Below are 23,927 nucleotides of genomic sequence, written 5' to 3' on the forward strand. Positions count from 1 at the left end.
AGCTTCTAGCACAGATCAAGGGCAGGTTAAGGCCTTTGAGATGGGTCTGAATGTCCCTTTAACGTCGTTCAATCTAATACCCAAATATACCTCGAGTCATTACCCTGTTTTTATAAGAAGCTCTGAACCATATGTTCGGGAACTAATTAAGCATACAAATCAAGTCCTGGGATCAGGTGCAGCTCTGTTTAAATATCTTAACCTTTTATGATTATCTTAATTTAGAGAAAATTCAAAACACATTCAGAAGTCTTAGAAAATGAACTAACTAGGAATTTACTGGCCGGTTTCTTTTCTTGATGTTGGGATCATTTCTTTACAAGCCTAGCCCGGATTCCTGGGGAAATCCTCTAGGCTCACAACTTCCCAGGAAACGTAGACATTTGTTGGCCTGGGAAGCTCAGAAGGGGCCACACCTGACTTTCCCTCCCAGCCTCAAACTCCACCATTCCCCACCTCCCAGCCCAGATGTCTCCTGTTTGCCAGAAGAGGGTGGGGGGTGGGGGGCGAAGAGTGGACTCTGAACCTGGAAGTTTTATCTTCCTTTTTTAATAAAATAAATGAAGTATGAAATGAATTGGTGTGAAACATTCTCGCGGCCCGCGTTGTTTTGGGAGATGCCACGCAGAGGAGCTCAGGGCAAGGGCTGAGATGTGAACCGCGTAGATCTGGCTCCGTACTGGCTGCAGGTGGCCTAGGGGGAAGGGGGATGCTCTAAGGCCACCCTCCTCTTCCATTCCAGGTCGATTCTGGTGGTGGGGAGTGGGTGCTGGGGTGGTCACTGGGTCTCTGTCTTCTCACCAGCTCAGGTAATAGATGCTTGACCTATAAGGTATGTTTAAAATATATATACTTATCAAATCCGATTGATTTAGAAGAAAGGCTTATGGTCTTTCAGCGGCTCATGCAATATACTTTTATTAAACGCCTACTATATGTCATGTTCCGTTCTGGGCACTGGAGATTCCGTGAGCAAGAAAGACACAGTCTTTGCAAGAATATTAGACTGCTTCTGATGTAGGTGGCCAGTTAGCGTACCAAGACTAAATAGGTCTCAAAAACACTCATTCTTAGTGATCTCAGAACAATTAAACTTTTAGCAAAGGGTTACCAGATAAAATACAGGATGCCTAGTTAAATTTTAATTCCAGATAAACAACAAATACTTGTTTACCCTATGTCCCAAAGATTACATGAAACATATGAAATAATTTGTCGTTTATCTGAAGTTCAAATGTAACTGGGTACCCTGTATTTTTATTCGATAAGTCTTGCAACCCTACTTTAGGAAAAAAATCAGTGGGGAGAGTGTCTCAGTCTTGGATAGTAAATATTAATTTTGGAGGAAGGCAACCAGACGCAACCTTGTACGAGGCCCCGTTACCTGTATTATTTTAGACCCCGTCACACCACCACGAAGTAGATTTTATCATCATCGCACTTTGCTTATGAGTAGACAGAAGCTCGGAGAGGTTAAGTGACTTGCCCAACATCACCCAGCCTGGGCACCCCAATGTCACACTAATGATTATCTTTGTAGAGTTCTCATTTTCCTAGCTTGCCCTGCATTCTCTCGATGTCCCCCTTTTCCCCACAAACATTCGAGGAGAGATTCACTCCCGTCAGATCAATGTCACTGCCATAATGAGAACCACCACCGAAGCCCGTGAAAGACGAGGTCTGTCGAACCCTAATGAGAATGGTTCCGATTATGCAAAGAGCAACCTCATGGTTATTCTAATGTTACAAGTAAATATAAAACATTTAGAAATACTTGGCTTGGGCTGTTTTTTTCAAGTACAGATGTCTGACTCCCTGCCAGTTTATTATTAAAAATGCTACGGTGGTTTGGGTACAAAGATTGCTGTAAAAATAAAAGCTGATGCACTCGCAGTCCTCGTTTCGACTTTGCGGAAAAAAGTCAGCAACGGTGAGGCCGGAGCAGATGGTGGCTAATGGCGGCTCGAAAGTGGGTACCCCAACATTCAGAGCTCAGTCGCTGCGCTGCTCAAAACCCTGCGGGTGCTTCCCGCTGGACCTCAACTTCCGAATGGGCTTTTGCCGTGCTGTAGCCCCACGGGCTCCCTTTCTTCTCTGGCACTAGCCTCTTCAGCTCTCCAGGTACCGACTGGCACTTGCTGCGTCCTCTGCTTGCTGCATGCCCCCTGAGCTCTCCGTCCGACTGGCTCCTTCTCAGCCTCCATTCTTCAGGCCTCCGCCCACTGGCTTCTCTAAAATGGTTTGCTCCTTAGCTCGGCCTTCAAGGCTCCTCACGCATTTGCGTCATTCTTCCTTCCTCGATTTCCTTTCCTGCCTGCAGTCACACTCTATCATGCAGCTCAGCTGATTTTCTTTATTTCCCTTGTACCTCTCTGAAATTATCGTGTTAACATTTCCCCCCACCCCACACACACCAGAAAGTAAACCGCATGAATACGGGAGTCCCGTGTGCTTCGTTTATAGACTTTGTCTCCAGCACGTAGAGCGATGTGAAAGCACATAGTAGTTGCTCAATAAATGTGTGGCGAACGAACCGATGGATTCACCAAAGCATTTGAAGTCTTGCATTGCATAGTCCTCTCTGGGTCCATGGCCAGAAGGAAAGTGGCCGCTCCTACACGTTTTAATCAACTCATGGGAAATACTGGAACGTGGGGGCATCCTAAACCTCTGTGAGTGACGGTTTTGAGGCCAGCAGGGATTTCCGAGACGATGTTCCCAACCTCAGGGATGGAAAACACTTTAACTTGCAATAGCATTTGCCTGTGTATAGAAGGAGAAACGTAAATGAGATACAAGATCGAGAGCGTTCAAACACACCAACATGAATGTCGTCACCCTAATAATTTTCCTATTCCGAGCAAATGTGTTCATGTGGCCAGAACAATTTTGGAGGCATGGGAGAGGGAGCACTCCCAGGAGGGTTTGCTCCTTGGCTCGGCCTTCAAGGCTCCTCACACATTGGCTTCATTCTTCCTTCCTCGATTTCTTCTCATACCTCTCTTTATGCAGCCTACATTCCATTGGTTCTGAATTATCTCTTACGCCCCCACTTCCTGCATGCTTTCCCATGCCTGTCCCTTTACTCTCCCTGTGCCCTTGACTTAGAATGTCCTTCCGAAGTGCAGGGTGCAGATCCAAAGCCTACTCATCATTCAAGGCTTGGTCCTGAATCATCTTCTTAATCTTTTATTATATCTACCCCATACTTGGCGATGACCTCTCTCTCTCCCTGAAGTCCCTGGGCACTTCCCCCCCCCCCCGCCCTCCCCGCCACCTCCCGCCCCATCATGTCCTACTTGATATCAAGCCTGACTTCGAGCTTCTTAAGGGCAGAAGCTGTGCCTCATTTTTCTGTCCTCCACTGGCCTTGGCACCGTTGATTTTGTGATAAATGAGTTAATGACATTTCTTGGGCACACGCAGCCTCAAGTCGTTAGCTGTGGGCCATAACAGGGCAGTGCCAGGAAGCTATGGCTGATCAGAGTCCATGACTTTCCCTTTCCCTTTCCCAAGACAGGAGGGAGAGGGGAGGCCACCGATGGGCTGGGCCCTCTAAACCAGTGTCTGTAGGACCCCACATGTCCAGACAAAAGGGCCAGAGAATAGACTCAACTCTCCCTTTTCCATTCAGATGTTTTCCTTTTAAGTGGCCAAAAGCCTGAAAGAGCTGAATTCCTGGGCGCTCTACAAGCCTCTCCCACTCCCAACTTTCCCAAATGTTTTATTCCAAAACTCTGTCCAAATAAAAAAATCCCTGAAGAGACTCAAGTGCTAACACCGAACACATGAGTCTGAGAACCAGAGATCTGAGTGGAAACAAATACCCTGTTTTTGCCAGGTAAATGTTGTCAAATATACAGACATGCAAATATAGTTATCTCAAGTGGGTCGTAAACAGAGCCGGCATCTCACATGGGGTCCAAATTCACTTCCAAAAAGATGGCAACCGGTTTGGGAGACTCTCGCTCATATTAAGCCAAGGATCTTCCCTTTCTGCATGGTCCAGGAGATTTGGAAATGTTCTGGGAGCAATGCGGTTTAAAATGAAGCTCAGTACAAGCTTTTGATCTATACAGGGTAGTACGTATGCATATGCAACCCTACCTAATCGACAGGCAGGCTAAATTTAACCACTCCCTTCACTTACAGAATCTGAATTTATGATTTTGCTTTGGGACACACACATCTTTTGAGTTCCCTACATATATAACACATGGAGAGGTGAAGGGGGAGCCCTGTGATCTCTCTAAGGCTAACACCCAAGTGTGGCCTTGGCAACTTTGGGGCCATTGTCATATTTTCAACAAGTGATCGCTATTAGAGAGTAAACTAGTAAAAATGTTTCCCTGAACTCATTGTGAATTGCAACAGGAGGAAACACTCCATCACTAAAAAGTGACACTAATGTATTCTATTAGATTTGCTTATCATGTTAAAGAGCGTATTAAAAGGAAATGTTTGGAAAAGGGATGCCATAACGTGGTATGATGGATTGAGAATTCCTAATTTGGAAAAAATGTGCTAAGACAACATGATTGATGTGAGTGACCTACTTTATTTTATAAGAAAGTATGAGTTGCCTCGGGCTCATTGGTACACATATTTGGAAAAAGTTGGTTTTTTTCCACATTAAGTTTTTATTAACATTTTCAAAAGAGCAGAAACACCATAGAAGGATCTAAGTTGTGACTTGTCAATGCAGATGTGTTTGTAGTCATTTGCTGCTTAGAAAAACTTCTCTCCTTGCTGGAAGGGTTTCTGAATTGGGAGTTTCTTGCCAAGGGAACACCTGACAGGGAGGAATATGACACCTTTTTCACCGATAAAAAAAGAAAAAATGACAGGGAAGGGCATTTTTGAAAGCACAAACGGATCTTCTGCTACTTGTAGGTAGCTGTAGGTAGCAATCTCTTAGAATGATTAACATTTCATGGACCCCCTGGCCACCTTCCGGTTATAGAGAGCAACTGGTGGAGGCTGAGTTAACCATTTTATTTCTACTTTAAAAGTCGGAGCCCAACGCGGAGGCTCCCCATCAAACAAATCTGCTTGGTCTGAAAGTTGGAAACTGTTGGGTTTATATCCCAGGAAGCGGGTTGGCGACTGACGAAATACTCTTTTACCATCGAAGTGATGTTGCCAGTGAGTTTAAGAACTTAAGAAATCCCTATGGCATAATGCTTACCAAAGAAAGTAGGATATGTGTTAAAAAGTGGAAGGGGGAGAATGAATTGGCACGAGCTTGCTAGAGTGCAATTTGTCAAATTTGTTCCCAAAGCCGTAGATTTCCCCATGCCTCTGGACCCAGAAATTCCACTTCTAGAAAGTTCTCTTAAAGAAATAATCATAAATATTAACAAAGATTTAGGTAGTAAGATGTCCACTATAGATTCATAATATTAAAAAATGAACTCATATTGGCTAGGTGGAAAACCAGAGGAGAGAAGGAGCAATTAGGGGGATCATTTTATAAACTATGTAAATGTCTAACCGACGTACTGTATATATATACTTGAAACTAATTCAAATAAATAAATAAATTTATATAAATAAATAAATAAATAAATAAATAAATAAACTCAACCTAAACATCTGAAGTTAGGGATTGATTAGATAAATTTATACATTTAATATAGCTGTTAGAATGATAATGCAGAAAAAGGTTTATAATATTTTATTAAGTACAAAAAGTGGGTTAGAAAAACATTATGCATATTATGGTGCTTTTTGAACAGCTTTGTATATCATATGTCTACTTAATTCTCAGACATGTACATATGTCTACTTCAGTAAATATATTATAATGTTGTATATATATAATGATACTTTTTAAAAGTTACATGTAAGTAATGTTAAAAATGACTTTCCGAAGAGCAGGTTCTGCAAGGACTGTTTGTTTCCTTTTGTATGTTTTCATTTTCTACAATAGACGCGCTTTACTTCCATAATAAGTAAAGCCGTTATTAAGTGGAAAATGCAAGAGACTCAATCGATTACTTAATAGAAACAATAAGAGAGTTCATAAAGATTCCCAGACATGAATTAAATAGTTTTCTCATCTAATAGTAATAACAAGTTGAAAATATAAAATGAAAAATTATCCCATTCACTATGGCAAGACCAAAACAAAACATAAATCACTCACAAAACTGAAAATACAATGTCTAATTCACTCAAGAAATATCTAAGATCTGTTTAGAAACAATAATGAAGTACATCAAAGAAAACCTAAATGAAGTGAATTGTTGCATTTCTGCTTGGGATAACTAGATATTGTGGAGATTACAATTCTGCCCCAAATTAGTTTATAACTTTTATGCAATTCCTTAAAATTTCTGATTAGAAGAACTGGCAAGTTGAATCTAAATGTTATCTAGAAGAACAGATATATGAGAATAGATAATTTTTATAAAACAAGAAAAATGAGAGGAGACTTGCTCTGTTGGTTTTTAAAAGATATTATAAAATCAGAGTTATTAATCATTATGATAATGTTGTAAGAATATAAAATAGATTAATGAATAAAATAGAATAAAAATAAAATAGGTTAATGAGGAATAAGATGTATGGGGATCTAGTATGTGATACAGATTGTTTTTCTTGTTAGTGGAGAAGGTTAGATTTTTCCACAAACGGTGAATAATTAGTTATCTCTTTGGTTGGGGGGGAGGAGTAGATTTTCACCCCATGCCACAGTCACAGAAAAAAAAAAATTCAAATGTATTAAAGATGCACGCATTTTTAAAAATTATAAAAGCTGCAAAAAAACCTAAAGAACAATAATTTCATAACCTTGAGAAAGGGAAAGACCTTTCTTGAAAAGGGATAAACCTCAGAATCCATAAAGGAAAAAACTAACAAAATTTACCTTCATAAGTATTTAAATGATTGGTATGAGAAACATACTATCAATGACAAACTAAGGGGAAAATGTAATCTGTGTGGCAAGTGATAGATTAAGGGCTTTGCTATAAAAAGCGCTGTTTTAAGATTTTATAAAAAGAGGTCATCATTCCAATAGTAAAACTGGGAAGATACAAGCAAGTTTTATATAGAAGGAAAAATACAAACAGCCACTGAACATGTAAACAAACTCTCCTCCCCTAGAAAAGATGCTCAACCTCACTAATCAGTTTAAATTTAAAAAATTAGAAAAAAAAAGAGTATTTTCACTCACCATTATCAAAAATTTTTAAAGGAATGATACTATTCAATGTATTGAAGATATGGAGAAATATTTCTGATCCAGTGATTTCATTTCAGGTAATTTACCCTGTGAAAATAGCCATAAAATGGCCCAATAGGTGCTGGAATATTATGCAGCCAGTTGCAGAAGGAGGCAGACCTGTGCACTGACAGAGGCAAATTTGCAGGAACAGCATCCCCGTGATCCCAGTGTCTGTCTAAGAAGCATGCATACCTGTTTCTATGTCGAGAAGAAGTTTTACCGCAGACTGCCATGGGGGTGGGATGGGGGAGGTACCGACTCTGATTTTTTTCTTTTGTCACATTTACATTTGTTATGGTCACGTGGAACTTTTATAATTAAAAAATAATCCACCTCTGAGAGATGTGCCTGGAGAAGTGAGGTGACTTGCCCAAGGTTGACAGCACGTGAGGACCAGGGGTCTCCCGATGTCCAGGCTCCCGCTGCCCTCAGAGTCCCTTCTTCTGGCAGAAGAGCCCATGGAGGCAGAGATCCTCCGCCAAAGGAGCCCAATAAACGCTCTGAAAATGCCACTCACTACCACCTGCCGGGGTGTGACCATCCCATCCCCTGGCACTCTTGGCTGGGAGGGGCCCGCTTACAAGGCATTGGTTTAATATGTTCCAGGGCGGGACCTGAACCCTCAGGAGTGGTGGGGCCTCTCAGCCCCATGTCCAAGGGCCAATGCCAGCTTGCCTGCCCACTTGCCTCCCAAGGGAAAATTTGAGAGGGAATCTGTGGGCTCTAGAAGGACCTCCCCAGCCCACGAGTGAGGAGTGGGCCAGGGATTCCTTCCTCTACCCTCATGACTGCTGCCACACTCGCTGCACTGGGTAACCTCACCCGGCTGCGTGGCAAAGGGTCTTTCCGGTGGGGTGAGGGATGTAGAGGGAGGAAAGAAGGGAGATGCATCGCTTCAAAGTGCACAACATCAGCTGTATTTTAAAGCGCTTTATACTTTTCCACCCACTGCCTCATTTGTTCTCCAGAATCATCCTCTGAAGGAAGAGGAACCAGTGCAATTATTATTCCCATTTTACAGAAGAAATAACTGAGGCTCCGGAGGTTGAGCCATTGACGTGGTCACCGAGCTAGGAGGTGTGGAGCGAGAATGAGATTGGGTCAGCTCGGTGCTACTTCTCTGCTCCAGCCACACTGCCCCTTCTCTTCTGGGGGAACACCCTCCCAGGCTCAGTCCATGGAAGCAAGTTCCCCTTGCTTGAGATTGGCCTTGACCAGGGACACCGTGGAGTTTTCTGCATAGTCTTGGATGACTTCTGAACCCTAGAACCTAACTCAGTGTCTAGCATGCCAGAGCCTACTCCAGCAGCTTTTGTTCCTTCACGGCTAAGGTTGATTGGGCTGATTCTCTGGGGGGTGGGTGGAGGGGGGGGGGAGGCCTGGGGATGGGCACGGAGCTGAGCATTTTTGGAGGATATAGTCTTGCTCAGGAAAGGCTCTAACCACTAAAGCTTTGCGTCTTTAAACCCTACGTTTGATTGATTCACACTTGTGCTCCTACAACTTAAATGCCTGGCATGCAGCAGGTGCTTAAGAAAAGTTTGCTTTATCGATGATCAGCTGTGAGGACCCAAGTCCTATCTCCAGTCCTTCTTGAGTTCACCATGATTTTGTCTGTCCCTGTGCCCAGACTGAGACTCTTTTTTCCTACTGTAACATGATGTGGGTGAAGACACCCAGCCTGGCTAGGGGCTCTCCCAGTTTTATTTTCAGAACAAAGGGGCCGGAGGAACAGAGGCCAGCTTAATCCTAGAGATTTAGAGCCAGAGGCTGCAGAGAAGTGGAGGGGGATCTCCATACTTCTGTTCTCAGTCCACCTTTCTAACAGTTTCACCAGCTTCAACATCCCCAAGATTTTGACTCCACCATTGCTCCTAAGAACAGGGACATTGCTATTCTGCTTTTCTGTCCCAGTACATGGCACATGCATGTGAACAAATATGGTCTCCTCTTGTAACAACTTGCCACAATAGAAATCGGAAGTTCAGGACTGATATAGTGCCTCCATTGGAGATTCAGAAGCAGCAAAGACTTGCTCAAGGTCACAGAGATTGACAATAGAAGAAACTTGGCCAGGATGTATAAGCTAGTTTTCAGAAGTCAACAAAGCTAACGCCGGCTCACTTGCCTTGGTTTGGGAACCAAGGGGACCTGTTGGGAGCCATGCATTACATATAAGAACCCCTATACTAGCTCAAGCCAAAGCTCAATTACTGCTGGGAGAGGCATGATGCTCTCATAATGAAGTCATATCTATTGCAAAGATCCCGAGGCTACTTAACTGTGAAATAATTACATGTACCTCAGAACTGGGAGATCAAGGATTTCTTTCCAACATCCTCTGATGCTCTTTAAAAAGTTCACTATAAACTGCAGGTGGGGTGGGGAGAGGCAACCTCTCTGAGCCAGGACACCGTGTTTTAATTCTACCTTTTATGTTTTGACATCATCTCATCTATGTGTATATATCTCTCTTTAGACAGTAAAACAACAGTAAAGTAGATTAAAAGAGTAACAGTCGTCATCCGTACTCATATTGCTATAACTCGGTCATACCCTCATGCGTGTGCTTCCTTGTATAATTACACAAGCAATACATAAATGCACTCTCATTGTCAGAAATTCACACCGTGATCGATAAAAGTGCATGGTCCACATCGTCCCCTTATCCGTTCTCCTCTCCTGCCCTGAAGTGACACAATCGTCAGCTGCGTATCTTGTCAGAAGTTTGCTCTATGTTTACATCTAAGTATTCGTATGTAACCATATAGTGTACGAATAAAACACACAAACAAGTAGTGCTTATTTTAAACATTAATGGGAGCATGTTATGTATTGTTCTGGAACGTGCTTTTTTCTCTTTTTAAAAGATTTTTCCATGATGCTACATACAGGTAGCTACTTCCATTTTTAAAATAGCTATGGTTTTCTGTAGCATGGAAGCATCATAATTTTTTTTTTTTACCAGTCTCCCATTAAGGAACACTTAGATTATTTCTAATTTTTCAGTATTCCAAACAGTGGAGATATATATATATATATGGACACACACATATATTTGTATGTATCAGCCTTAAGTTTTTTTGCCTCTCATGTGGCTGATGAGTCTTTTTATTCATGTCAGCAGACTGTCCTACTGAGAAACATCAGCTCCGTGAGCGCGGAGACCTTTTTCTGCATTCTTCACTGCTATGTGCCAGAACAGTGCCTGCTCAGCCTAAGCGCACAATAACTGTTTGTTGAATGACTAATTGACCAGGAGGGGAGAACACAGCTGAAAATTATTTTAATGATTAATACTTGTCTAACGCCTGCACTTTACAGAGGCATTTTACTATCCTAATCACATTCTGTCCTCAGAACAACTGTGTGAGGTCTTTAGATCCTGCACTGTTATTACCCTCAGACTTACCGATGAGGACGGCATCAAGATTTTATGTCTGGGCCCATTAAATAATAGTTATCTAGTTTTCCAACTAGTCTTTGAAGGCAAGGACTGTAATTCACTACATCTTTAACCCTGTTAATTGCAGGTCAATTGCAAATTTCCTTACAAATGGTAAATGCACAATATTGGTTGAATGAATAAATGATCCCTAAATACTATCAATATGTGAGTGTAAGTGGTCCTTTCTTCGGAGGGCACAGGGCCTCCTAACCTATTCTGCTTTGGAGATGGCATCCAAGCTGTCGTGAGCCAATCTCACCATCTGGTGACTGGTGTGAATGGCCTTTTCCTTCTTCCCTGGTGTTAAGGTTGTGGTTTTTCCTCTCTCACTACTGGGTCAAAGCCACCTCTGACAATTTCCCTAGGTTTATATACGTTCTAAGTCTTCTTTTACTCTCTGTGGAATTGCAAGTCTTGCCCACCTCTACTCCCTTCAAATAATATGAGAATCAAAACCAACTAACCCACCTCAACTGTGACGGAGAAGCCAAACTGTAATGCTCTGATAGCTGTGACGAGGGAAGACAGCCATGTAGAGGCAGATCAGATCTAGGGCCACTGTACTTTAAAAGTGTCCCATGACCTCTTAGAGTCTCTCTACAAGTCTTTATCTAATTCCTTATCCCATCAACTCTCCTTGCTTCAAAATATGCTTTCCCTTCCCAGACAGACTTCACTCTATTTTCCTGTTTTGTTTAATTATGACAACCTCTATCACAACACCTATTAGATTTTGTTGACGAGGGAGCCTTCCTCAACTAAATAGTGAGCTGCCTGAGAGAAGCTATCATGAGATTTTTTTTTTTTTCATTTTTGAACCGCAAATGCCAACATAGCGCCTGGCAGAAAGCAGGTATGTTTCTGGAGGGTGGGGTGGGGGAGGACTTCATATAAACAGAATCACATGGAGTATTTCTTTATTCACTAAAAGAACAATAACAAAAATGTGTAGACATAATCTCATTTCTTTCCTTTTCCAAGGTGTCAAAATTTCCAAGGTGTCAACATTCCCAAATGTTTGACAGTGGTGGCCTCTGGCTTGTGGGAATTTAAGTGATTGTTACTTTGTTCTTTACACATTCTGGTCTAATATAAAAATATACATATAATCTTGTAATAATGAGAGAAAAATTAAGCTTTTTCATAGGATGGAGGGATGTGGTTCTTGTGGAGAGTGAACAAGTGAGGTTCAGAATGAGTGTAGCATAGAGCCCTGGTTGTCTGAAGGTTAAGAACACCCTTCCCTGCCAAGGCTCTTTCTAGTGACAAGGGACTTGGTACACCATCTCAAGGTCAAAGACCTCTGAAGTCATTTTCTGCATGGATTATTGATTATCTCTTTGGATATGGAACCATTTGACTAAAGGATTCCTCCAATCTCAAACTCTTCCTCTTGAAACTTAGCAAAGAGGAAACATTGTCTAACGCAAGGGTGAAAAATTCTGCTAAAATCAGGAAAAAATATATACACACATATATAATTTTGAACTCTTGATCACACATTTTAGCGAGGTGCATAAGAGGCAAATGGTTATAGAGCAAAATACACAATTGCAGATAGAATCTGGGCACCAGGGTCTCTGAATGTCATTTGAACACAGATAAGGGCAACTCCTTCTTCCATTTCCTAAACGGTCCTGTGTCGCAGGTGGGTGCGTACGCGGAGCAAGAATGAGCATAAGAGAGGCATAAGCGAAGAGAAAGTTTTGGATCGTGAAATAATATTGCAGGAACACTTAAAGCAAAGAGAAAACAACCTGGCAATTTCACAACAGAATGTGAGGCCTAACTCCATGGGTTAAATGGTCCCACATGTGGTGTCTGCGGAGCCGGGAAGCCTACCATGGGCCTGCCAGGGGGCTGGTGCCAGGGCTCTGGGTGAGCTGGCTGGGCAGCGAACAAGTTGTTCAACCTCGCTAAGCCCGTTCCTGCCTGCCTAAACTGGGGCCATTATGGCAGCATCCACCTCACTGGGTTGGTGGGAGCGTGACTGAAGTAAGGTGTGAGCAAGCTCTCTGTAAACCATATACACTACCTGTGTGCCAACTGTTTGTTGTTGCTTTTGGACCTGGAATAAATGCTCTGGAAAGAATGTGGGATCCAGGCTCTGTAACCTATGGTTTTTACTTTTTTGAGGACTTGACAGTAAACCATTATCTCTTTCCTTTCCCTGTGGGTCTCAACTTCCACAGTAGGGCAAAGGGGGTATTTTGATCGGAAATAAGAGATGGGGGCAGGAGTGTCGAAGTCAGACAGACCTGGTCTGGAATCCAGACTCCCACATTTACTAGCTGTGTGTGTGACCTTGGGTGGACCCTTTCACATTTCAGAGCCCCAGCTTTCTCATCAGGAAAATGGAAATAGACATTCTTCAGTGGGTTGCTGGGAGGACTGGATTAGACAGATCCTTGAATACCTGGGACAGGTGCCATCAGTGATAGAAATGGACTGTCTCTCATGCAAGATGCCTTGGTGACAAATGAGCATTAAATAGACGCTATCTCATTTCCAGGACACCTGAGCGGCTGGCCCTTAAACCAGGATCATGAAGGCTCAGGGGCAGAAATATGGAACTCTGATGCTTACACTATTAGAATACAGTTTTCCACTGTACTAGGCATGGGCAAGATGTGTCACCTGGATGGAGAGAATGCTGCAGACAGGCCAGATGTGCCATGCCCATCTGGGGGAGATGCACGTTCATGTGGTTGGCACTGTGATCCACTCTTCCTCTGGAGGGCTTGGCCTCCTGTGTGTGTTCAGACGCCTCCCCAGCCACGCCAGGACACAGCGGCCATTGGGGAGAGGTAGTGGATTGTTTTATTTTTTGCAACGTCAGCACGGTCTTCCCTTAGACAGCCCAGGAGCCCCCTCACAGGGCACAGCAGGGCACAGCACTCTTCTTGGAAGTCTGCAAAAACCTTCCTCCAAGCCTGAGGATTGGACAAGATCAGAGGTGGACTTAGGGGTCTGGCTGAGCCCGAGGTTTTGCTGGAAGTGGGAAGCCCAAGTTTCTTGGTCAGTTTTTAGCAGAGTTTCACTGTTTTGTTCCACAGACATTCCCAGGCAGCCGTTGGGAAGGGGTGCTTTAAAGACATAAACAGCCGACATCACTCTGGAGTTCTCTGCCCCCTCTTGCCCCTTGGCTAGGTCTTCCGGGTGGCCCCCAACCCCAATTTCCCTTCTTGAGTCCCAGGCCTCGGTCGGAAGTAGCTGCCTCCTGTTTATCTGACTGTAAAGTTAGGTCATTTCTCATTTCTGATGCTTTAGCCGACCATACCTGACTTCGATTTCTTTTCCCCCTTTTCCTCCCCCCCCCAACCCCCCTCCTCTACAAGCTGGATCTCAGGCGCGATTCCTGCCTTTTAAAGCGGCGTTAACGTGCAGACCTCTAAAATCCCGACTACTTTCTTTGGCCCACCTGGCCCGTGCCCTCCTGCCCGTGCCCTCCTGCCGGAGCTCCCCCCTGTCTGCTTATGTTAGTTCTTAATCAATATTAGAAGCGGTCTGTAGTTGGGTCCTCCTGATCGCAAGCGCTCCGAGCCGCGCACAGCCATTCCCAGCGCGAGGTCGGAAGGGCGGCGGCCAGCTGCAGCCGGGACCCGCGCGAGCCCGGAGCGCTGCGGCGCGGCCGCGTCGGCGCGCAGGCCGGAGCCCGACAGTGCGGCGTCTGGAGCCCAGAACCCGGGGTGAAAGGCCTCCACTGCTCTCCCAGACGCCTCAGCTGAGCATATGCTGCGCTCCCCAAATTCATTTTTAATTCATGACATCAGTTAAGGGACCGTCAGAGGCTCTAAACAGTTTTTCTCAAAACCAAAACAACCAGCACAACGCAAGCGTAGAAGGGGGGTGAGGGTGGGGAGGCCGCGGGGGTCCAGAACGTCGTCTCCCCTTTCCCCAGGGAATGGGCCTTTGGAAAACCACTTCCCAGGGGGACCTGCTGTCCGTTACGACAAAGTTACTCCCGTCCTGCCTCTCCCTGGTGCCGAAATCGGACCCCAGGGAATTTGCTAGAAAGACATCGCCGATGTGAAAGTGGTTTCGATTAGGACTTTATCACGTTGCATTGAAATGATCAAATACGTCCCTGCAGGAAGATTAAAGGCGCCTCCAAATATTTTTACACATACGTAAAAAAAAAAAGAAAAAGAAAATATGTGAACATATACATATATATCCGGAACTATATACAACATACAATGTAATATGTAGGGTATAATAAAATATATTATACGTTAAACAAGTAATATCATAATAACATAATATAGGAACTAGATGTTAAGTACATGTTAGAGTATATAATATGGTTACATCGTATAAATATTATACGTTAAATAACACACGATACAAACGGACTATATAGAATGTATTATAGATCACATGTAGTAGACAGAATGTCCTCCTTTGAAATATCCAAGGCGCCGGGGCTCCGTATCGCTGGGCCCCAGCTCAGAACAGGGCGCGCGGGAGGAGGGAGGGAGACGCACAGCGGTTTCCCCACGCTGGTGCCGCCGGCGCGTCCTCGTCCCTTCCCTGGTCCCGCACGCCCACGTGTCTTGGAGTGGATGTCAGGATTCTAAAACACCAGCTCCTTATCGGAGTTACGGAGTCAACAGATGATATCTTGCAGAGGTCAAACTCCGGTGGGGAGAGCGGCACGAATTTCTTAAACGAGACCCGAGGGCGTCCTTCCCCACGCTCAGCCATTCGGCGTTTCGTCCGGGGAGTTGAAACCCGGAGTGTTCTGTCTCAGACACGTAAGACAACTTAAAGTGCCGTTTTCCAACTTAGGCATTTAGAGGCAATTTGGACATTGAAACGAATATTTATATGCAAGACTTGAATGTTGCAGAGAGGCCTTTAAAGCTGCGGTTAGAAAGGCGGTTAAGAAACCCGCGTATGGGCTGCAAGGAGACGATTCAAAGCAAAGCAAAATGAACAGTTAGAAATTTGATATTAACCACGCACTCGCAAGTAATGCAGCTTAATGATAATTGCTGTGTGTGTTTACTCTTCTCATGCTGAGGAAATACTTGACTGAGAAGTTACCCGAACGAGTTACATCGTTTAAAACGGGGGTGGGGGGAAATATCTCAGTGGCCGACGTTGGGTTACTGGCAACCTAAAACAGCGTGTATGGGAATTAATTTTCCTCCAGAGTTACCTAGAAGCGGAATCTCAAATCAATTGTCTGGAAGACGAGGGTGCGTGTTACATAAAGGCTGCTTTTTATGGGAACGCGCGCAGTGCTCCTCCTCAGAGCAGCCTCCGGACCCCAGACCCTCTCTGGACCCGCAGGTCCCGGGCGGGCGGCCGGGCGCACGCCGCGGGGAGCGCCCGGCTGCGGGGCCGGGCTTCCGCGGCCCAGGGACGCGCCGCCGCGCGGGCGGCTTTTATTTGCAGTTTCTTTAACTCTCCATTTCTGGTTCTCTTCCCTTCGAGCGCCCTGCCGCGGAGTGTTAGAGAGCCCTGTCGTCTGTGGGCTCTCAACTCAGAGTCAATATTATCTCAGATGGTCACAATAGACTGGAATGAAAAGCTAATATTGAACCAATGAGGTCCCTGCCCGCGCCGCTGCGATGCCATCCTTTGTTGCGCGGCCCTGGCGAGCCGCTGGCGGCCGGCTAAGCGGAAGGGGCCTGAGGTCGGGCCTCAGCAGGTCCCGGCCACCGGTGGGAGCGACATGCTGCACCCAGCGCGGAGGCCTCCGAGGCCCGGCCGGCTTCGATCCCCTGCAGGCTCTTGGGAGGCCCCTCGGGCTCCACTCCTGGCCTCTCCTCCAACCACCAGGGGTTCGACGCGAAGCCGAGGGCTCCGCGGGGCCGCAGGGGAAGCGGGGCGCACGGCTCGTTCCTGCGACCAGACACAAATAAGGGAGCGGGCCTGGCATGTGCAACCTCTGGACTTTAGGGGTCCAGAATGTGAGTGTGGCAGGGGAGAGAGGCAGCCGTGGGCCTGGAACTAGGGGACTCCTTCCTGCTTGCCTTGGGGGGCAGTCTAGCCTGCTTGCTGTCCCCCGTAATTAAAGGCCTCCATGGCCGCAGCCAGCGCGTGGTTGCTCATGGACCGGAACTGCGCGGGAGGGGGCAGTCAGCAGACCTCTTCGGAAGCTCTCAGCTCCTGTCCACTCTTCTGTCCCCCAGCTCCGCACGCAGGGCTAGGGAGGCAGAGGTCGCTGGACGAGGGGCTTTAGGTCGCTGTGCTGGCTATGAGGGGAGCTCGGGGCCGTGCCCCCAGCTTTTCCGTCCGCCAGCGCAGTCATTGTTCTGTGGGCACCCCCGGAGGTGCCAGGACCGCTTTGAGTCGCCCCCAAGAAGACCGCGAAGGTGAGGAGCGCACGGAATCTCCGTCAGCGGCGCCCAAGCGCGGGGCCACCCAGCGCTGCCTTGTCAGCTCTTCCCCCTCGCTGGCCGCAGAGACGCCGCCGCCGGCTCTCTAGGCCTACCCCCGGGGCTTGAGTCAGCAAGAGAGGCGACCAGGGAAGAAAAAAGAGGACATGGAGCGAAGCCCGAGCCCGGGAAAAAGTGTCCTACAGGACAATGGTGGGCAAGTGGGCTCAAAGCAAGTGCAGGAGTTACTCTACATTGCAGGGCCCCCTGCAGGGCCTCGCTGCTTGAGGCAGCTCAGGGGCCCCGTCTGCCTGCCCGAGCTTCTGTCTTCTCATTGGCTTGAACCAAGAGGTGTCTGGCAACGCTGGGAGGTGTGGGGGCGCAGGGGAAGCAGGACTGTCCCAGGGCTCCTAGTGGTGCGATCGCTGCACTCGGGGCCAGGGGATGAGAGTGCTTCGTGAAACCTCTCTGTGCCTCGGTTTCCTCATCTGGGAAATGGGTACTATGACCCCTTGTATACCACCAGGTTGCGAGGTTCACCGTGATCACGGGTGTGAGTAAACATGCTTTTAAATGCTAGAACTCGATCCAGGTGAGAGGAATTGTTCTTTCAGGCCTTTCCCACCTCCTCCCCAAGTTTCATGAAGAGCTGCTGCGTCCAAGAGGAAAAGCTGCCCTCTTCCCTCACGCGGCCAAGATCCCCTTTCTAAGCCCCAGCCCAGCCCTCAAAGCCCGGATGATGAAGAGGTACCAACGGAAGTGACCACCAATTTCCAGAAAGCAGGGCTGGTGGGATGCCGACATTTCAGAAGCCATTCCTAGTTTCCAAGGTGCTGCTTACAACCCCAAGAAGTTCCTTAAAGAGCTAGACTCCGTGTCACAGCCCCCGTGACTGGGAGCAGCGAGAGCCGTTTCAAACACAAAGATGCCAGAGAAGGCCTGGGAGGAATGGGAAAATGCGCCCCCCCCTTCCGTCCTGGCCCTGTGGCCTGCTGGAGGCCACCTCGTCTGGCCTCCGGGAGCACCTGGCAGCAGTGGGTGCCTTGTGGCCCAATGCAACTGCAGCTTTTGGGGCTGTCGAGGGAAATGTGACAACCAAACCCACACACTGGAGGGAGGACAGTGCAGGGGAGACAGAGCTGTCTCCACCCCCTTAGCGCAGTCACTTGAGCAGGAGCACCCCTGTTCCCTAATTCCTGTGTCCCCGTCTGTGTCCCACCATCTGTCCCTCGCCTATCCTTGCTTGACCTTAGACTTTCATCTGAAGGCAGCCGAGGGAAAAAGAGACATGGACTTCCTTCGATTCTGTTTTCTTGCTTTCAATGGTGAACCAGGACAGCGCGTGTTGAGCAACTGACGGGTCTCATCGTGATGAAAGAGGTGAAGCTCCATGGTCAGGTCCTGCGTGTGGCTCTACGCCACAATGCGGAGTTCGTGGCTCTGAAACAAATCTCAACGCATAGATCTCAAGAAACCCCCGAACTCCTAGGCTCCTGCTAATGTCAGGAGAAGGATAGCGCCTATTGAGTGCACCAGAGACAGGGCGAGTGACTCTCCTGCGAGGGCGCAGCCCCTCGGACAGATGCTTTGAACGACTATGTGGCGGATGTCACACGGGTTTCCAGCGCAACCCGCGCGGGTTCCACAGCCTCACCTCGCCGAGGAGTCAGGCTGCCTCCCTCCGGACGGACGGGATCCGCGCGCTCCAGGTGGAAGGGACCCGTCACCCGGGCCCAGGGGAGGCCGCCCAATCTCGCGGGTGATCAATTTCCACCACCACGATAACCACCAAGACCCCTATCTCGGGCCATGCTTGGCCCGCCACGAGGGGGCGCGAAGCTGGGGGGAGGGGCCGTGCCCTGCGACCCCCAGCTCTTCCGATTCCACTCCAGGTGGGGCCAGGGGAGGCCATCAAGGGCCCCTTTTCTGAACCACTGTGGCGGGACCGCGGGATATAGGACCTCGGGCACGGAGCTGTGGCCGCATTTGCGCGACACCTGGCCATCGCCCTGGCACAGGCGATCACGTCTGTCTCGTTCTTTCTAGAGTAGAACCCGTCCCCCTTTCGCCACCCTTTCGAAGAAAGCTCGACTCCTAGTGGGGCTGCAAGTCTAGCGTGCATGGTGATTTCTGCAGCGGAGGGCTGAAACTGACGGAGGGAAGGACGCATTTCCTATTCGTCCTCTCTCCTCTGTGGCCAATGAGCCTCCTTTGACTTCCCCTCCTGGCTGGGACTGAAGTCGCGCCAAGAGCTTGGCAGTGGAGCGCAGCCCCAGCACTCTCCGGGGCTCATCGGACTCAGGAGCTCGAAGGGCATCCGGCCTGCGCTCGACCCTCGCCACTAGGCGCCGCTGCGCGCACGCGGATCCCGGGGTCCGGCCGCCGAGCTGGCCCAGCGAGCAGCCTCTAGGGAGGAGGCCAGAAAGGGATTTGCCATAATGATGATGATGATGATGATGATGATGCTTCTAAGGTATTAATTCTTTTTGTTTTCCCGCCGCTGACCTACGTGTTCAGAGAGGCCGGGTGACTGAGAATCAGTGGGTTCAAGGAATTTTTAAACCGCCATGAGGCTTCCCCATCCTGGGACACCTTTTGCGTGCCTTAGTCGGGGAAAGGGCTCACCCTTCATTGACGTCCATGCTTCTGGCTGCCTGGTACAGGCTCACTGGGAGGGGCTTAACTTCCGGGAGCTGGATGTGGAGAGCGCACTGGGTTGTCTGGACCAGCCGCACCAGGCCATGGCCTAACAATATTTGATGAACTTAACTATGCTAAGTGTTAGCTCACTTATTCCACTCAACAACTGTTATTGATATTTCCTTTTCAAGGATAAGAAAACTAAGGCTCAAAAAAGTGAAGGTCACCCAGTTAGCCACCCCAGGCAGCACTTGGGCACTGCACTTACCCCAGTGACTACACAGGCCACGCAGGAGACAGGTAAAGGTGAAGCACTGCTGTTTGTTCCTCCAAAGGCAGGGGTCTTTGGCAGGAAACTCACGGCAGAAGGTTTGGGGCCATCCCCAGAAATCTCTGCCCTTCGATGCCTCTCACTAACCAGAAATTCAGGCCTCTCTCACCCAAACACCTCCTTAAGGAAGTCTTGGCCTTTTGGGGGACACAGAGGAACTGATAGTAGCAGTGTGAGACCAGCGACAGCTTGTATTTGCACAACTTTATTGTTCAGTCTTGAGGCCCGGCAACAAACCCTGGAGGTAGGTAGGTGATAATAACAGCAGCAATGTCAAGGACAGGAGCTAATTTTTATTGCAGCTCGTCGAAGGCTGGACACTGTCTACTGCTTTGCTCGTCTTATCTCCTTGGTCAGCCCCAAGGGCCAAGATGCTATTCTTTAGTCCCATTTCATAGAAGAGATAACAGAGGCACGGAGAGATTCGGAATTTGCTCAAGGTCACTCAAGTGTAACAATAAGGTATGACAGACATACGGTAAAATTCGCCCTTGTAGTTTACAGTTCTGAGTTTTGTAAAATGTCTACAGATGTGTAAGTACCACTACAAACGGGAACTAGAGGACTTCTATCATTCCCCCAAACAGGCCTGACTCCTGCCCTCCACTGCCTCGCAGGCAGCATTGGCTGTATTTTTACCGATGACAAAATGGAGGTCGGGAGAGGTTGCTGTATTGCCCCAAATCACTCAGCCAGTAATTGTCAGATCCGAGATTAGAACCTTCATCATGTATCTGCTAGTCCTGCTGCCTGCAGAGTATAGATTCTGGAATCTACAGAGCCCAACCAGCAGCGGCATGGGGTGAGAGGAAAGGGAGCCCCTTGCTCTAAGATGGAGCCTCAGAAATCCCCCACCCCCACTACACATGCCGCCTGTACAAACACCCCCCACCCCCACCCCAGGGCAGCTAAGGAACAAAGAGGGGCCAGATTCTGCAAGGCCAAAGCCACCAATAAAATGAATGCAGCCACTCAGTCCAAGAACCCAGGGCTAGAGGTGGCTCAGGGTCCAGAGTCCAGACCACGGTGCCCAGTGCCCCAGTGCACCCCCATCTGCCAGTCTGGCTGATAAGTTATACTCCTTGTCAATCCCCCGTTGCCCGTAGGAGGAGCCTGGTGTGTGAAACTTTCAGAGCTCCCCGAGTCTGGGTGCATGAATTAGCATAGATTACCCAGCTTCCAGGGCTTCGGAGGGGCCCCTGAGTCACTGGAAATCCACCTCTCCCTCGTAGGGGCCCAGGTAAGGCTTGGGGCACAGGAGACAGAGGAACCGGCATGCCCTGCTCCCACCAGGAGGGTGGGCAGTGGGAGCCCATAGCTGCCTTGCCCTGCCCACCTGCATGCGGACTAGAGCCCCTGGGGCAAACCTGACCCTCCCAGGGCTGTTCTTGCTGAGGCAGCTGGCCTGCAGAGGATGGCCCGCAGAGGATATTGCAGAAGAAACCTGACTGGGAGCAGCCAGGGCCCTCTGCCTGGGCCAAATGTCCCTGCCCCAGGACATTTGGGTCCGGGTTCCAAGGGGTCGTTCACTCTCCAGACAGATTCTGGCCAAAGAGGGAAAAGGGCTTAAGGGGATGCCAACAACGTCTTAGTGCTCAGCCTTAGAGTTTTGAAAGAAGAGAAACGCCCTCACATATCACACACTGTGGAGACCCTGACTGGATCCCCTTTGCCCTCAAGGTCATCTAATACCCTCAGCCAAGATCACTACCACTGACTGCAAAGAACAGTCACTGCAGTCAGGGGGGGGCTTTTAATGCCCCTGGTTTTCTACTTGGAGCCAAAGGCCCAGTTTGGAGGACCTTAGGGTGAACCTGACTTTCCTGTCCTCTTTAAGAGCCTTCCACAAAGGAGGGGCCTCTCCCCCTCCTCTCTCCAGGATCCCGGATCTACAGCCTGCCTAAATTGGTTGTTTCTTCCTGACTTTGGAAATGGAGAGCTGATTTCTACCTCCAGCCCAGGTTGGCTGGACGGCACAGCCAAAAGACCTTTACCTTTCCCAGTGACTTTAGGATTGCCACTGGCCTGAGTCTAGCCTATTGGAGGAAAGGATTTCTGAGCAGGAGACAATATTTTTGGAGGTCGATGGTGCGGGTTCTAGGGAGGTGCATCTTGGAGTGTACCCCACCCCAAGAGGCTGGATAGAACACCCTATATCCTTGGGCCTGGGAAAAAGGATGGGGGTGGGGTGGCATGGGAGCTACAAAGCAGGGGCAGGAAAATCTGCTAAGGAGGAAAACCCAGCTCTGGTCCCTGCCCAGAGCTGGCATTAGAGGTCCACAGCCTGAGGCAGGGGAAGGTTTCTCTGCATGAGGGCAAAGCTGAGGCCCACACATGTCTGGTGTGTGGACGCGTGTAGGTGCGCATGTCCTGGGAAGGCTGGGCGCGGGAGGGGGCAAGATACATGATCTCGGTTGGCCCCTAACTAAAGTCAGGTGCCTAGACTACCCCAGAAAGCACACTCCTAACTCTTCTCCTGCCTGAAGAGTTTTCCAAAGGAGGAATTTGGACCCTCACCCCAACACAAACCATGCCTGGAATAAAGAAGGGAAATTGATATGAACATAAATACACAGCAGGTGAAACCAGAGTGGGTCAGGAGAGACCCCCAAGGCAGAAGGGGAGGTAGCTGGGGAAATGGAGAACATGTCCTAGAACCTGGGACTCCGTTGATGAATCTGGTGGCATTTCGGCCTGGCTCACAGGACTTCGCCCTTCTCCCCCGACCCTCATCGACTTTTTCCGGGTCTCACGGCAACCTAGTCACCAAACACAAGCATTTCTTGTCTTTAAGAGAAATGACATGAGCTTCCAAGTAATAGATTTAAAGGAAACCAGATTTCTTTTTATCGTTAATTGTAAACGTGCAAAATACCTGCTGGTACTTCACTTTAGAAGAATGTAATTGGCAAAAAGGAAAAAAAAAGAGGAAAAAAGAAGCGGCTGATGAATAGATAATAGATCTTTAACCACCAATAAACAGAGAGCAGCGCCAGCAGCCTGGGGGATGTGATCATAATTATGCTGCTGCGTGAGCCAATAGGGACGAGGGAACTCGGCCCTAAAATCATCCCAAAACCGAAGGCAAGCTCGAAAATGCGGACACGGCCCAGGACGGGAGACGCGATCTGCAGTCCCTAGTCGCGAGCCCTTAGCGTGCACAGCAACCCATTCCTGGGACGACAGATGGCAGAATAATAATAGAAATTATAACAACAACAACAACAACAACAACAACAAAAGCAATAATAATAATAACGATCACAACAGCACTAACAAAATAGTAACGACAACGAGACGAGAATAGTAGCACCACAACGGCCTCTCACCTGACCTTGGACCCCCGGTCCCAGATATCACAGAAGGGACTGTTTTGGAAAAGAGGTGAACGTTCTTCCAGAGAGATAAAGAGACAGCCTGTGGGGAGAGTCGTAAGCCCACCGCGCAACAGGGTCGTCGACTCGCGTCTCAACTTGCGGATGTACAAGCTGGGTCCAGGACCGCGAACGCGGCTCCTCGTGGTTGGAGGACTCCCACCCCTAGGCTCCCTCCTCACCTAGGAAACTGCCCGGAGTTTTGCCGCGGGTGGGGATTGGTATAACCGAACGGCTCCGTTAGCCCTCGCCCAGGACGACCTGCGCCCGCTTACCCTCGCGGTGTTCCCGGGGCGATCCCAGCTCCCCTGACGCGGGGACGCGAGCGGGCAGCAGCGGCAGAGCGCTAGGCGCGAGCGATCTGCGCGTCTGTCCGTCCGTTTGTCCGACCAGCTCTGGCTCAGCAGGCTAGGGATCCGGGGGGCCGCCGCGGAGGCGGCGCCGACCGGGGACTCTGCAGGGACCGGGGTGCCCCGGAGGGAGTGGTGGTGGAGGAGGAGGCGGGAGGAGGTGGGGAAAGAGGAGGAGGAAGGAGAGGAGGAGAAGGAGGAGGAAGAGGAGGAGGAAGAAGAGA

General features: G+C 48.4%; 1 long non-coding RNA gene across 1 annotated transcript; it reads right to left on the minus strand.

Moving 5' to 3' along the window:
* Positions 1–890: 890 nt before the first annotated feature.
* On the minus strand, positions 891–23,911 carry LOC107509744. The gene is made up of 2 exons (XR_004951347.1): positions 23,629–23,911; positions 891–2,763 (listed from the first exon to the last, which is right to left on the minus strand). It is a non-coding gene; the product is annotated as an uncharacterized LOC107509744 (long non-coding RNA).
* Between the last annotated feature and the right edge of the window lie 16 nt (positions 23,912–23,927).

This window comes from Rousettus aegyptiacus, unplaced genomic scaffold (assembly GCF_014176215.1).
Source record: "Rousettus aegyptiacus isolate mRouAeg1 unplaced genomic scaffold, mRouAeg1.p scaffold_m13_p_6, whole genome shotgun sequence".
NCBI classification, from domain to species: Eukaryota; Metazoa; Chordata; class Mammalia; order Chiroptera; family Pteropodidae; genus Rousettus; species Rousettus aegyptiacus.